We start from the raw sequence: 15876 nt of genomic DNA on the forward strand, positions 1-15876 counted from the left end.
CCGCTATGAGCCTTCTTCTTCCTCTCCCAGTCCCCCTGCTTGTGTTCCCTCTCTCGCTGGCTGTCTCTATCTCTTTCAAATAAATAAATAAAATCTTGAAAAAAATAAATGAAGACGAAAAGAAAAAACAATGTCATGAAGAGAGGAGATGGATTGAAAAGCAGAACAGAGCAACAAGGGCACAAAGAAAAAAAAAGAAATGGACAGAATAAGAACATTAGTTGATAATGCTGTGATCCAAGGATAAAAAAAAATTAAGGAAGAAGAAAAAGCCACCAAAGAAACAGAAAAGAAAGCCAAAGCAGAAGCAAAATGGAAGGAGAGAAAAACTAAAGAAAAACAAGACAAGCTGAACTAGAAGCTGTTTGGTTAGCCAAAGAGAAAGAAGAGGAGGAAATTAGACAACTAGCATTATTGTCTAAGTAAGAAAAAGATATCCAGAAAAAAGCCATTAAGAAGGAAAGGCAAAAACTTTGAAACTCATGTAAGACCTGGAATCACTTTTCTGACAATGAGGCAGAGCAGGTTAAAATGATAGAAGTGGAAAGAATGTGTGATTGGCTTGAAGTAGCAAGCTTACAGTGTTTGAATGAAACACACCAACCTACTAAAGAAGTAGGAAAGTCTTGCTCTGGAAAAACAGAAGAAATAAATGAACAAGTTCAAAAAGACAGAGAAACCTAAAGCTCGCATGCAACAGCGTCTAAGAATGCAGACAAAGCAACCGGCTAAGTGGAAATGGCAGTAAAAATTGGTCAGAAGACGATCTGCAATTACTGACTAATTGAACCTCTTCCCTGCTGGAACAAATTGAGCATGGGAAGTTATTGCTACATCCTACGAAGGATGAACATACATCCTTCTTCTGGAGTAAAGAGAACTGCCAAAGATGTTATTGATAAAGTAAAGAGTCTTCAAAAACTTGACCCTCATAAAAAAGGTGACATAAAGAAAAAGACTTTTGATAAATTTTGAAAAAAAAAAAAAACCAACACAACAACAACATGGAGTGGTGCCTGAAACAGACAATGCAACACCTTCACAACTATTGGAAGGTCCACACACAGATTTCATCTCTCCGACAACAGAAGAACAGAAGCTTCTGGAACAAGCTTTGAAAACATACCCCATAAATACACCTGAGAGATGGGAACACATAGCAGAAGCAGTACCTGGCAGGACAAAGAAGGATGGCATGAAATGATGCAAGGAACTTGTTGAGATGGTAAAGCAAAGAAAGCTGCTCATTTGAGTGCTGAATGCAAATAGAGCCAAGAAATGGCTTATGACAATTTTTATTTTGTGTGCATTTTTAAAGCAAAACTGAAAATACTGTACAAAAAAAAAGAAAACATGTTGTGTATATACAATGGACTATTATTCAGCCATAAAAAATGAAGTCTTGGGGTGCCAGGTGGCTCAGTCGGTTAAGGGGCAGACTCTTGGTTTCAGCTCAGAGCACGATCTCCAGCGGCGAGATGGAGCCCTGCTTCAGGCTCCATGCTCAGCCCAGATTCTTCTTAAGACTTTCTCTCCCACTGCCCCTCCCCACTGCTCTCTGTCTCTGTCTCTCTCACATAAATAAATCAATCTTAAACAGAAAAGAATGAAGTCTTGCCATGTGTGAAAACATGAATGGACTTTGAGGGTATTGTGCTAAGTGAAGTAAGTCAGACAGAGAAATACACATGATCTCGCTTACAATCTCACTTACATGTGGAATCTAAGAAACTCCAAAAACAAATGAAAAACCAAGCTCACAGATACAGAGAAGAGATTGGTTGTTGTCAGAGGTGAGGGGTGAGGATAGGTGAAGCAGGTGACGGGGGTCAAAAGGTACAAAAGGTACCAACTTCCAGTTATAAAATAAAGAAGTCATGGGGATGTAATGTCCAGCATGGTGACTAGAGTTAATAATACTATATTTGAAAGTTGCTAAGAGAGTAGATCTTAAAAGTTCTCATCACACATAATTTTTTTTGGTAACTATGTATGGCGATGGATGTTAACTAGACTTATGTATATGAATATCAAATCATTATGTTGTATACCTGAAATTAACATATTGATACATGTTAATTATACCTCAATAAAAAAATGAATAAATAGAAAGTAATACAACAACAACAAAAGGACACAAGCCAGCTTGAAGGAGATCCCACTGATCAATTTGAGCCTCAAAGAGATATAATCTGTTATTTTAGAGATGGTAACCCACTGAATATAATAGGACGTTTTGAGTCTATGCTAGTATAAATTAATAAATTTACATTGTTTTAAAGTGCTTCTACATAAAATATTTATTAATTATAAAGAAAAGAGGCTTGCAGTGGAGAAGCTTGGCTGACATGATCTAAATCATACGGTTAAGGCTGACATTTGCCATAAAGGAACAAATCAAAAGCTGCACCACCTAAGAATGCAGTGAGGATGTCAACATTGTTTCTGCAATATTCCTACCAAAGATGCATAACCTGAATTTAAGGAGGAGAAAACATCATCAGACAACTCTAAATTGAGAGGCATTCTATAAAATAACTGGCCCATCATTTCCAAATGTGTCAAGGCCATGAAAGTCAAGGAAAGACAGAGCTGTTCTAGCGTGAAGGACATTTTGATGCAACGTGTGATTGTGAACTGGATCTATAGAACACATTAATGGGGAATCAGCCTGAGACTCAGGAAGATACATCTGGATCTCTACAAATGAACATCTCCAGCGCTGAGTATTGAGGTACGAAGTGGGGAGCCGTGAAACCACGCACAGATATTGGAAGATAAATGGAAGGGGGAGGGAGCTGCCACGTTCAGGCGCTGGGAAGCGGTAGCCACCTGCACGGGCAAGCGGGTGGACTCACGGATGCCACCCGCGAGACAGCAGACTGAGACCGTGAGCCAGGAGCGCGCGCCACCAGACTTCTCACGGAACTCTGGGTGCTCGCTGGAAACAGACTGAGACCGGGAGCTCCGGGAACAGGCGGGGGGCGGCTGGCGGCTGGCAGTGTTAGAAACACAAAGAACAGAGATGCGCCGGCCCTGGAAGTGAGGGCTGGGACGCCGGTTGTGGGGCGCACATTCCGGGACGCTGCAGGGTTGAGCAGCACCAACAGTAACAGAGTTAAAGAGGCCAGAACATCAGTGGAGAGCGGTCCGCTATCCCTCTGTTCTGAGACAGAGGCTGAGATTCGGCCACTGCTGCTCTGACTCTCAGAAGAGGCACAGCAGACCACCAGGGAAAGCCGCCAGAGAACAAAGCCTGGAAATACTGGCTCGCAGCATGCCCATCCCCATCCCCCCTCTCAGGGGACACGGAGACTCTACCCAAACAGGGTTGCCTGAGTATCGGCGCAGCAGGCCCCTCCCCCAGAAGGCAGGCTGAAAAATCAAGAAGCCCACATCCCGGGGCGCCTGGGTGGCGCAGTCATTAAGCACCTGTCTTAGGCTTAGGGTGTGATCCCGGCGTTCCGGAAAGGAGTCCCACTTCGGGCTCCTCCGCTGGGAGCCTGCTTCTTCCTCTCCCACTCCCTTGCTTGTGTTCCCTCTCTCGCTGGTTGGCTCTCTGCCACATAAATAAATAAAATCTTTAAAGAAGAAGCCCACATCCCTAATCTCTCGCTGGTTGGCTCTCTGCCACATAAATAAATAAAATCTTTAAAGAAGAAGCCCACATCCCTAAGATCCCTATAAAACAAGGGCCCACGGCCTGGGTCCCAGTCAATAATTTGGGCTCTGGACAACCCCGCAACCTCTCCTCATCAGAATGACGAGAAGGAGAAGTCCCCCCCAGCAAAGAAAAGACAATGAGTCTGTGGCCTCTGCTACAGAACTAATGGATATGGATGAAACCAAATTATCAGAAATGGAATTCAGAGTAACAATGGTCAAGAATGAGAGCGAATCTGGCAGAAATTAAAAATTCTATGAGCCAAATGCAGTCAAAACTAGAGGCTCTGACGGCCGGGGTCACCGAGGCAGAGGAAGGTATTAGCGAATTGGAGGATGGGTTAGTAGAAGAAAAAAACGAAAATAGAAGATGGACTTAAAAAAATCCATGCCCACGAATGTAGGTTACAGGAGATTACTGACTCAGTGAAACGATCCAATGTCAGAATCATCAGCATCCCTGAGGGGGTGGAGAAAAACAGAGGTCTAGAAGAGATATTTGAACAAATTGTAGCTGAAAACTTCCCTAATCTAGCGAGGGAAACAAACATTCGTGTCCAAGAGGCAGAGAGGACCCCTCCCAAGCTCAACCACGACAAACCTACCCCATGTCATGTCATAGTGCAATTCACAAATATTAGATCCAAGGATACAGTATTGGAAGCAGTCAGGGCAAAGAAATTTCTCACGTATCAAGGCAAAGGTATCAGAATTACGTCAGACCTGTCTACACAGACCTGGAATGAGAGAAAGGGTTGGGGGGGGGCATTTTTAAAGCTCTTTCAGAGAAAAACATGCAGCCAAGGATCCTTTATCCAGCAAGGCTGTCATTCAGAATTGATGGAGAAATAAAGACATTCCAGAATCACCAGTTATTAACCAATTTCGTAACCACGAAACCAGCCCTATAGGAGATATCAAGGGGGGTTCTATAAAGGTAAAAATGCCCCAAGAGTGATACAGAACAGAAAGTCACAAGCTATAGAAACAAAGACTTTACTGGCAACATGGCATCATTAAAATCATCTCTCTCAATACTCAGTCTCAACGTAAATGGCCTGAATGCTCCCATAAAATGCCACAGGGTTGCAGATTGGATAAAAAGAAAATGACCCATCCATTTGCTGTCTACAAGAGACTCATTTTGAACCTAAAGATACATTCAGACTGAAAGTAAAGGGATGGAATACCATCTTTCATGCCAATGGACCTCAAAAGAAAGCTGGGGTAGCAATTCTCATATCAGATAGATTGGATTTTAAACTAAAGACTATAGTTCAAAACACAGAAGGGCACTATATTATTCTTAAAGTATGTATCCAACAAGTGGATATGATAATTATAAATATATATGCCCCCAACAGGGGAGCAGCAAGATACACAAGCCAACTCTTAACCAGAATAAAGAGACATATAGATAAGAACACAGTAATAGTAGGGGACCTCAACACCCCACTATCAGAAATAGACAGAACACCCTGGCAAAAACTAAGCAAAGAATCAAAGGCTTTGAATGCCATACTCGACGAGTTGGACCTCATAGATATATATAGAACACTACACCCCAGAACCAAAGAATACTCATTCTATTCAAATGCCCATGGAACATTCTCAAGAATAGATCATGCTCTGGGACACAAAACAGGTCTCAGCCAATACCAAAAGATTGAAATTATCCCCTGCATATTCTCAGACCACAACGCTCTGAAATTGGAACTCAACCACAAGGAAAAACCTGGAAGAAACTCAAACACTTGGAGGCTAAGAACCATCCTGCTCAAGAATGACTCGATAAACCAGGAAATCAAAAAACAAATTAAACAATTTATGGAGACCAACGAGAATGAATACACAACGGTCCAAAACCTATGGGATACTGCAAAGGCAGTCCTAAGGGGGAAATACATAGCCATCCAAGCCTCACTCAAAAGAATAGAAAAATCTAAAATGCAGTTTCTATATTCTCACCTCAAGAAACTGGAACAGCAACAGAGGGACAGGCCTAACCCACTGACAAGGAAGGAGTTGACCAAGATTAGAGCAGAAATCAATGAATTAGAAACCAGAAGCACAGTAGAGCAGATCAACAGGACTAGAAGCTGGTTCTTTGAGAGAATCCATAAAATTGATAGACCACTGGCAAAACTTGTCCAAAAACAAAGAGAAAGGACTGAGATTATTAAAATTATGACTGAAAAGGGAGAGGTCACGACCAGCACCATTGAAATTGCAAGGATTATTAGAAACTTTTATCAACAGCTATATGCCAAAAAACTAAACAATCTGGAAGAGATGGAGGCCTTCCTGGAAACCTATAAACTACCAAGACTGAAACAGGAAGAAATAGATTTCTTAAATAGGCCAATTAACTATGAAGAAATTGAGTCAGTGATAAACAACCTTCCAAATAATAAAACTCCAGGCCCAGACGGTTTTCCTGGGGAATTCTACCAAACATTCAAAGAAGAAATAATACCTATTCTCCTAAAGCTATTTCAAAAAATAGAAACAGAAGGAAAGCTACCAAACTCATTCTATGAGGCTAATATTACCTTGATCCCCAAACCAGGCAAAGACCCCCTCAAAAAGGAGAATTACAGACCGATTTCTCTAATGAATATGGATGCCAAAATCCTCAACAAGATCCTTGCTAATAGAATCCAACAGTACATTAAAAGGATTATCCATCATGACCAAGTGGGATTCATACCTGGGATGCAAGCATGGTTCAACACTCGCAAATCAATCAATGTGATACATCATATCAACAAGAAAAGACTCAAGAACCATATGATCCTCTCAATTGATGCAGAAAAAGCATTTGACAAAATACAGCATCCTTTCCTGATTAAAACCCTTCAGAGTGTAGGAATAGAGGGTACATTTCTCAATCTCATAAAAGCCATCTATGAAAAGCCTACTGCAAGCATTATTCTCAATGGGGAAAAGCTGGAAGCCTTTCCCTTAAGATCAGGAACACGACAAGGATGCCCACTCTCGCCACTATTATTCAACATAGTACTAGAAGTCCTTGCAACAGCAATCAGAAGACAAAAAGGGATCAAAGGTATCCAAATCGGCAAAGAAGAAGTCAAACTGTCTCTCTTTGCAGATGACATGATACTCTATATGGAAAACCCAAAGGAATCCACTCCCAAACTATTAGAAGTTATAGAACAATTCAGTAAGGTGGCAGGATACAAAATCAATGCCCAGAAATCAGTTGCATTTCTATACACGAATAACGAGACTGAAGAAAGAGAAATTAGGGAATCCATCCCATTTACAATAACACCAAAAACCATACGTTACCTTGGAATTAACTTAACCAGAGACGTAAAGGACCTATATCCTAGAAACTATAGATCACTTTTGAAAGATATTGAGGAAGACATAAAAAGATGGAAAAATATTCCATGCTCATGGATTGGAAGAATTAACATAGTTAAAATGTCCATACTACCCAGAGCAATCTACACTTTCAATGCTATCCCGATCAAAATACCGAGGACATTTTTCAAAGAACTGGAACAAATAGTCCTTAAATTTGTATGGAACCAGAAAAGGCCCCGAATCTCCAAGGAACTGTTGAAAAGGAAAAACAAAGCTGGGGGCATCACAATGCCGGATTTCGAGCTGTACTACAAAGCTGTGATCACAAAGACAGCATGGTACTGGCACAAAAACAGACACATCGACCAATGGAACAGAATAGAGAACCCAGAAATGGACCCTCGGCTCTTTGGGCAACTAATCTTTGATAAAGCAGGAAAAAACATCCGGTGGAAAAAAGACAGTCTCTTCAATAAATGGTGCTGGGAAAATTGGACAGCTACATGCAAAAGAATGAAACTTGACCACTCTCTCACACCATACACAAAAATAAACTCCAAATGGATGAAAGACCTCAATGTGAGACAGGAATCCATCAAAATTCTAGAGGAGAACATAGGCAACAACTTCTATGACATCGGCCAGAGCAACCTTTTTCACGACACATCTCCAAAGGCAAGAGAAATAAAAGATAAAATGAACTTATGGGACTTTATCAGGATAAAGAGCTTCTGCACAGCCAAGGAAACAGTCAAAAAAACTAAGAGACAGCCCACGGAATGGGAGAATATATTTGCAAAGGACACCACAGATAAAGGACTGGTATCCAAGATCTACAAAGAACTTCTCAAACTCAATACACGAGAAACAAATAAACAAATCATAAAATGGGCAGAAGATATGAACAGACACTTTTCCAATGAAGACATACAAATGGCTAACAGACACATGAAAAAATGTTCAAAATCATTAGCCATCAGGGAAATTCAAATCAAAACCACACTGAGATACCACCTTACGCCAGTTAGAATGGCAAAGATAGACAAGGCAAGAAACAACAATTGTTGGAGAGGATGTGGAGAAAGGGGATCCCTCCTACATTGTTGGTGGGAATGCAAGTTGGTACAGCCACTCTGGAAAACAGTGTGGAGGTCCCTTAAAAAGTTAAAAATTGAACTACCCTATGACCCAGCCATTGCACTACTGGGTGTTTACCCCAAAAATACAGACGTAGTGAAGAGAAGGGCCATATGCACCCCAATGTTCATAGCAGCATTGTCCACAATAGCTAAAACGTGGAAGGAGCCGAGATGCCCTTCAATGGATGACTGGATTAAGAAGTTGTGGTCCATATATACAATGGAATATTACTCAGCTATCAGAAAGAATGAATTCTCAACATTTGCTGCAACATGGACGGCACTGGAGGAGATAATGTTAAGTGAAATAAGTCAAGCAGAGAAAGACAATTATCATATGATTTCTCTCATCTATGGAACATAAGAACTAGGATGATGGGTAGGGGAAGAAAGGGATAAAGAAAAGGGGGGTAATCAGAAGGGGGAATGAAACATGAGAGACTATGGACTCTGGGAAACAAACTGAGGGCTTCAGAGGGGAGGGGGGTGGGGGAATGGGATAGACTGGTGATGGGTGGTAAGGAGGGCACGTATTGCATGGTGCACTTGGTGTTATACGCAACTAATGAAGCATCGAACTTTGCATCGGAATCCGGGGATGTACTGTATGGTGACTAACATAATATAATAAAAAATCATTAAAAAAAAGAGCACATTAATGGACAATTGGGGTCTGAGGATTAAAGTGTAGTGTAGTGTCAGTGTTAACTTTGTGATCGTGATGGCTGTGGACTATAGGAGGATGTTCTTGTCTGTAGGAAATATACACTAAAGCATTTAGAGGGTGATGGGGCATCAGGTTGGAAACTTATTCTCAAATTATTCAGGAAGGAAAGGTCTTTGAATTCTATCTGCAACTTTTCTATAAGTTTGAGATTGTTCCAAGACCAAAAAATTTATGCTAAATATAAACAATTAAAAATTCTTAAAATCACTAATTATAATCCTGAAAATGAATAGAAAATAACAGATCAGTTTTGGCCAACTAACCTAAAGACACTTTAAGAGCACAGTTTACATAAAACACCCCAGGCTGTTTTAATGAAATGGCAGATAAAATGAAAGAAACATTGTGCCTTGTAAGTGATAGATAAGCACAAAATGCTCGTGCTTTTTGTGCTTATATAAAGGGGAGAACTCTACATCCCATGTGAGTACCAAGTACTCAAAACCGAGGTCTGAAGTAGACTGTTGTATAGAGTATATTTCTACATTATTAGAGTAGAAAAAGGAATGTGTTTCTGCCTGCTGAGACAGAATATCACAAATGGTTGGATTGTTAATTAGTTGATTGGTTGATTCATCCTGGCTCTGCCATTTGCTAGCTGTAAGACCTTGACATGTCACCTAATCTCTCTGTGCCTCAATTTCCTCATATATAAAATAAACATAATTATAGGACCTACCTCATAGGTGCTCAATGGGTGAACTTCATTTATTTTTTTAAAGATTTTATTTATTTATTTGTCAGAGAGAGAGAGAGAGCACAAACAGGGGGAGCAGCACAGGCAGAGGGAGAAGCAGGCTCCCTGCTTAGCAAGGAGCCCAATGCAGGGTTCAATCCCAGGACCCTGGGATCACGACCTGGGCTGAAGGCAGACGCTTCACCGACTGAGCCCCCCAGGTGCCCCACAATGGGTGAACTTTAAATGAGTTAGTGTATGTACAGTGCTTAGATTACTGCCTGGCACAAAACAAGTGTTACCTGAAAGTATTAGCTGTTGTTATTAATTCATTCATCAACAGTGCAATTTGCATTTTTCAGTGTTAAGGATGGTAATGCCATGGTTCATCTCCCTACCAGGTGTTGAGAGATAGTTTACCTGCTATGGAAATTTCTTATATGATCCCCCCAACCCCTCGCACCCCTACCCAGCCTGTGTCCCTTTGGACTCTCCTCAATGGAGAGTGTCAGCACCCACTATGGCCTGACCCTAGCTTTTCATCCTGACCCTAGAACCCCAGTGGCTGAGGTGGGAGTCCTTCGCCAGAATATCTAGAACATATCTTATGTTTTCTGGCAAATGGTTCGTTGTTTTCCTTCATGTGACTCTGCCTTCAGGATGTTTGCTTCTTTACCTCCTTGTAGAACTAATCAAACTGTCTAGGACTACTGACCAAACCCACCTCCTCTGTGTCCCACCGAGTTCCTCTGTTCACCTCGTTCCATTTTGAAGTTAATGCAGTACCTTCAATACATTTGAAACTGAAATACTGTTACATTTTTTATGTTTTCTATTTTCAGTAACCATGCAGTGCTCAGGCCCCCCAAAGTCTGTGATGATGAGCATATTAACACTGACAGAGGAGGGCTTACATAATTTTTTAGGGATCGTGTGCAAAATTTTAAGCTTTAATTATTGTTATCAATCAATAGTTCAGTTCTTGTTTGCATCTGTTTATGGGACTCATTTAGGCAAATCTCTTATGGTCTGTGAGTCATTTATTTATGCATTTTACTGCTGTGTCACTATGAAGAGCAGGTGGCAGTAAATATATCTTGACTTGATTTAAGGACTTGAATCTCCCTTGCATTAAGGATTGCCACTTTTAATGATGCCATTCTCTTTAAAGTTGCTTGCTTGAGAGCATCTGAAAATATATGGTAAAAACCTGCATGTCCTTTACCTAATCTAGCTCATAGGCCTAAATGTGGACACCAGTGAATAGAGTATGAATTTCAGAGACAGTCACAGCTATGTTTAACACTTGGCTGTTCAAGAAAGTAGCTCATAACAGCTGAGGAGTTTGGGCAAATTTCTTCATCAAAGAATGGTGATATTGACTCCCAAAAGGCCACCAGAAAAACAAAACAAAACAAGACCTATTGACCAAACAAATCTTTGTATATTGGATTTGCTGTAGGAAGGGTGAACATCATCTTGACAGAGAGTAATATCTCAGAAGAGAGAAGTCAGGGGAGGATATTTATAGGATTTAGGTAGGCTAGATAGCATTTAAGGTGGAGAGCTAGTTGAGGGGGGCAGAAATGATGAAATAATAACTTTGGATTGGGGGGCCTAGGGAGATAAGCATGCAGCTAATATTAAAATTAACCTATTTTAGTTGGTTCACAGTCTTATTTTCCAGGGGCAAGCAGTTAGGTCATTTTTGTTTTTTTTCAGTATTTTGTCTAACACAGGGACAGGAAGATATGTCCAGTTCCAGGACTGTTTAACACAGATTTAGGAAACTTGTTACTTTTTGTTCTCAGTGATCAAATTATGCCATCAGATTGTTGTATGAAATAGAATACTGTATATAAATGAGACCTGCACTGAGTTAGTGCTCATTAAAATGATAGTTTCTTTTCTCTCCTAGCCCAGCTGCTTCCCAAACTTTCCACCTCTGTTTATTTATATGGAGACCTCCTCTTCATATTAACACCATCTAAATCAGTGGTCTGCCATAATAATAGCACTCAAAAAAGCTTATTGAGGGGCGCCTGGGTGGCACAGCGGTTGCGCGTCTGCCTTCGGCTCAGGGCGTGATCCCGGTGTTATGGGATCGAGCCCCACATCAGGCTCCTAGGCTGGTAGCCTGCTTCTTCCTCTCCCACTCCCCCTGTTTGTGTTCCCTCTCTCGCTGGCTGTCTCTATCTCTGTCAAATAAATAAATAAAATCTTTAAAAAAAAACTTATTGAATGAGTAAATAAAAATCAAAAGATAAAACTTTGAAAATAAAAATCAAAGTGTTTGCAGAGTTTTAATAATAGTTTAAACCCATGAAACTGGGTTTCTTCCAAGCATAATTAACTTATTTATTATTGTACTGAATGCAAATTTCTCATTAACTCATTGACGTTCTGGAAACTTGAAAACCTAAAGAAAAGCACTTAGATTTTGATTCCCAATATTTAAATTATTCAATTTTGTTAACTCTCATGGTGGGAAAAGTTATCCAAATTAGCTAAGATCATTATATACAGATCTTCTAAAGATGCTGCTACAACATCAGATAAAGTGAGAGGTCTAAAGATCAGGTTCCGTGTAACATTTTTTCCTCTTTGAACTGGTAGGCTTTTTTTTGATCACCTTCATTAGAAAACAATTTCAGTTACTTCTGAATCACTTTGCACCTACTTTTATTGATAAAATACATAAATCGTACAATTGTAAAGGTCTTACATCCCATAATGCTCCGTTTTCCCATAGCGTTTGCCTGCTTTCTCTCTCTCTCTGTTTCTGTCTCCCTATCTATGTGTCTGTCTCTGTCTCCGTCTCTCTCTCTCTCTCTCTCTCTCACACACACACACACACACACACACACACACACACACACACACAGAGACATCAGCAGTTCCCTGACCTTCTAGAGCCTCTCAGAACTTTTAAAATACGCATATCAGAATCCCTTTCTCTCTTCATCAACCCCTAGGAAATTCTGACTCAGTCAAGTATACACTGAGCATTTAGGAATCTGTTCTTTTGAAAAGCACCTCAGGAGAGTCTGGTGATCAAATGGGTTTGGGAACCACCCCTTGAGGAATATGGCCCTAAGGGCACTCACAACTCCTGGGGTTTCAGAGGAGCCCTGCATCCTCTGATAGTCATTCTTACACATAGAGGGCAATGGCTTCTTTTCCTTTCCTGCCCCCGTTCTAGCTTCGGCGGAGGCACCCAGGCTGCATCTGGTTCCGGGCATGCTTCATTAGCTGCAAGGTTAATATGACTGTGACTTTGTTTTGTTTTCTTTTTCAGGGCCATCAGAAGGGCGAGATGAACGGGAAAAGGAAATAGAATACAGTAAAATTCTATTCTTCTTTTAAGAAACTGGAGTCCCCTTTATTCCTGCATGGGCACGAGGTGTAAGGAGTTGATGTGTCAGCTGACAACTGTTCATGAAAACCTCACCGAGAAATGTCTGAGTTTCTATAGAATATAAAGCCCCAGACTGATCTATTTTAGTTTCGAGGCAGGTGCTAATTCTTATGGCTACAGCAGTCATCTCTCTTTCTTTCATGTGGCGTTGGACTAATAATAGCTACCATTTATTGGCAGCTGCTACGTTTGGAGAACAAGTTCAGCACTTTCTCTACTTTGTTTCATTTAATTCTAACAGCAACACTGAAACCTATTTTCCTCATATTACAGAAGAAACTGAGGCTTGGGGAGATTAAATAATTTACCCGAGGTTAGACACCACGTGCACTTCACAGCCAGCCTGGAGACCTAAGTTTTTTAACTCCAGACCTGAATCCTGAAGGCATTACAGAATAGTGATTACAACTATGGGCTTTGAGCCCTCCTGCCTGGCCTCAACCCCCTGCTGTGTAACCCTGGGCAATTTGTGGAACCCCTCTGTGCCTCAGTTTCCTCATCTGAAAATGGGGTTCTTAACCCAGTTAATAAATGGGCAAAGGATCTGGACAGATGGCAAATAAGCATATAAAAAGATGATCAACATCGTATGTCATTAAGAAATTGCAAATGAAAACAACAGTGACATACCATCACGCACCTATTGGAATAGCTAAAACCCAAAACACTGACAACCCCAAATACTGGGGAGGATATGGAGCAACAGGAACTCTCGTTTATTGCTCGTGGAAATGCAAAATGCTACGGTCACTTTGGAAGACAGTTTGGAGGTTTATTTTTTTAAAGATTTTTATTTATTTGTCAGAGAGAGAGTGAGCGAGCACAAGCAGGGGAGCATCAGGCAGGAGAAGCAGGCCCTGATGAGCAAGGAGCCCAATGCAGGACTCGATCCCAGGAACCCCAGATCATGACCTGAGCCAAAGGCAGATGCTTAACCAACTGAGCTACCCAGGTGTCCCCAGTTTGGTGGTTTCTTATAAATGTACACATTCTTACCATACAATCTAGCAGTCATACTCTTCAACATTTACTTGAACAAGTTGAAAACATGTCCACACAAAAACTTGCACATTTATAGCAGCTTTATTCATCATTGCCAAAAGTTGGACGCAACCAAGATGTTCAATAGGTGAATGAGTAAACAGCCTGGCACATCATTACAATGGAAGATTATTTAACAATATGAAGAAACGAGCTATCAAGCTGCACAAGACGTGGAAGAGCCTAAATGCATACTGCTGAGTGAAAAAAGCCATTGTGAAAAGTCTACACATATGATTTCAACCTTAGCATATTCTGAAAAAGGCAAACTATGAAGAAAGGAAAAAGCAGTAGTTGCCAGGGATCCAGGGGTAGAGGGAGGGACGACTAGGTGGAACTCGGGAATTTTAGGGCAGTGAAACTATTCTGTATGATACTGTAATGGTGGACACATGTCATTACACGTTTGTTAAAACCCACAGAACTGTACAACACAAAGAGTCAACCCCGATGTAACTACGGAGCCTAATTAGTAATAATGCATCAATATTAGGTCATCAATTGTAAAAAAAAAAAGTACTACATTAATGCAAGATGTTGATAATAGGGAAAACTATGCATGGTGGGGTGGAGGGAGGAGGGAAAACAGAGTATATGGGAATTCCCTATACTTTCCACACAATTTTTCTGTGAACCTTGAGTTGCTCCAAAAAATAGTTTATTAATTAAAAAAAGAATGTCCAAAAAAAGAGAGGGTTATTGTGAGGATTAATGAGTTAATATAAATAAAACACTTAGAAAAAATGCCTGGTACTGGCACTGAACAAATATTATTATTGTTATTATTATTCCTATTCTCTATCGCTTCTTTGGAGGTGATCCAGACATTTGTCTGGGAGCAGCCTGAAGTTTTGGTGGGAAATTTAGTGTGACCTTGGCCAGATAACATGAACTCTCTGTACCACCATTTCCTCCTCTGTAAAGTGGGGATGAAAATTATACCTACTTCTTAGGTTGTTGTAAAGAATTAATGGGTCAATGCATATAAAAGGTTCAGAACAGTGCCAGGCATGTAAGTGTACCCTAAACAGAGCTACTTTTGCTACTGTTTCTAATGCTTGACCTCCCAACCCTCAGTACTCTGTGGAACTCTGCTCAAGCCCATCACCTAATTTTCATTTTCTTTGCTTGCCCCCATTTTAACACAAGAACTTATGCTTGACCTCGGTATGGGATGTAGCACACTGAGACGCTCAATATCTGCTGAACGAAAGGACAGAGCTGTAGAACTGAAACCCGGACACCTCACCTGCGAGGAGGCCTTCAGCGTTCAAAGTTGTGAGAGCGTGTACATTATGTAGGTCTTACATGCAGTCCAAATGATGAGAAGTACGCTTGCTTTCCTGGGGGACTCCCTCCTTTACTATCTAATGTATCTTGGGCTCTTCTTGGGTTATTCTAACGTTTGGACACTATTGCTATACTATCTACTTCCCATCTCTCTTCAGGTTTACAACTCTGATGATACTGCGATGAATTTCAGCTGTTTGATATCCCAGTGATCATAGGTTCTTAGTCCTATGGTTGACTTTGAATTTGGAAGGTATTCTTTCTGGTCTATCAAACTTCATCAAGTTTATATCTAACCTTCACAGTCTGATATGAATTCTAGGTTTCAAATAACCTTTCATCTCTTAGGGGGCAGAATTACAAATATTCCACCAAAGTCAATTTCTTTTTCTAGAATGGTATACATATATATGTATGTATGTGCACAGGTGCATGCGTGTGTGTATGTATGAAAGATACATATTATGTTCCTTATAAATTCTACAGATATTTAATTAAAATATATAGGCACTGAATGTTCTCAAAACAGAGTCACTTTTTTTAATGAGTCCTTAAAAGATTGACATGTTTAGGTATAACTCTTGTGGAG

The 15876-nt window shown here is 40.6% G+C and overlaps 1 pseudogene; it reads left to right on the forward strand.

The window, feature by feature from the left end:
* The window catches only part of LOC105236714, a 32650-nt pseudogene that overhangs the window by 713 nt on the left and 16061 nt on the right, over positions 1-15876 (forward strand).

Source organism: Ailuropoda melanoleuca, chromosome 8, assembly GCF_002007445.2.
Source record: "Ailuropoda melanoleuca isolate Jingjing chromosome 8, ASM200744v2, whole genome shotgun sequence".
Classification (NCBI taxonomy): Eukaryota; Metazoa; Chordata; class Mammalia; order Carnivora; family Ursidae; genus Ailuropoda; species Ailuropoda melanoleuca.